An 869-nucleotide genomic window follows, 5' to 3' on the forward strand; every position below is an offset into this window, starting at 1 on the left:
GGTCACAAGCTGGCGGAGGGAAGGTTTAAGTTGGACATCAGGAGGCGCTACTTCACGGTCAGGGCGGCTAGAGTCTGGAACCAGCTTCCAAGTGAGGTGGTGCAGGCTCCCACCCTGGGGGTTTTTAAGAGGAGGTTGGATGACCACCTTACTGGGGTCATTTGACCCCAGTGCTCTTCCTGCCATGGCAGGGGGTTGGACTAGATGATCTGCTCAGGTCCTTTCCGACCCTAGAAACTATGAAACTATGAAACATTAGAGTAAACTCATCCACCAGTCCTGCTGAATTCCAGTGTGACGACAGTCTTGGGAAACTTACCATATTTCTTGAATAGGTTCTACCCTTTATCCTGGGCAGTGACTTATTTTCCATTTATGTAATACTAAATGGAACAGAATTCAGAATTTAGTGACTCATGCACAAAGATTTCGACACTTACACTGGCAGCATGTGACATAATTGAATCTCAGAGTTCTTTGTAGAAGACACAAGACTGGATTATGGCCTGCAGCTTTGACAAATAGGGAAACAGAAAAAAATGATTGTCTGGTGCTAGCACAAGGCTTGGAAATGGATACTGCCAGGATATTTCTGCCAGTGACTGCCAGTACCCAGTGTATACTGTCGTTTACATAGTAAGCAGTGACTTCACCAAGAATTGAACAAGACTCACCAAAGGCCTTTATACAAACTGTAAAAACTTTTAATTACCGAATGTACATATAGATTGATCCACACACTTTTTCTCTTGTATCTTCTCTCAGAGTGGCTTCAGAACTCCTGCTGCTCTGCATGGGTCTGTTCTTTTTGCTAGGCATATGCCTGAACTTCCTTAACAAGACACCTTTAGTAATTATTTTCTTATCAT

The sequence above is a fragment of the Gavialis gangeticus genome, unplaced genomic scaffold, assembly GCF_001723915.1.
Source record: "Gavialis gangeticus isolate Ggan-Ray unplaced genomic scaffold, GavGan_comp1, whole genome shotgun sequence".
In the NCBI taxonomy this organism is placed as follows: domain Eukaryota; kingdom Metazoa; phylum Chordata; order Crocodylia; family Gavialidae; genus Gavialis; species Gavialis gangeticus.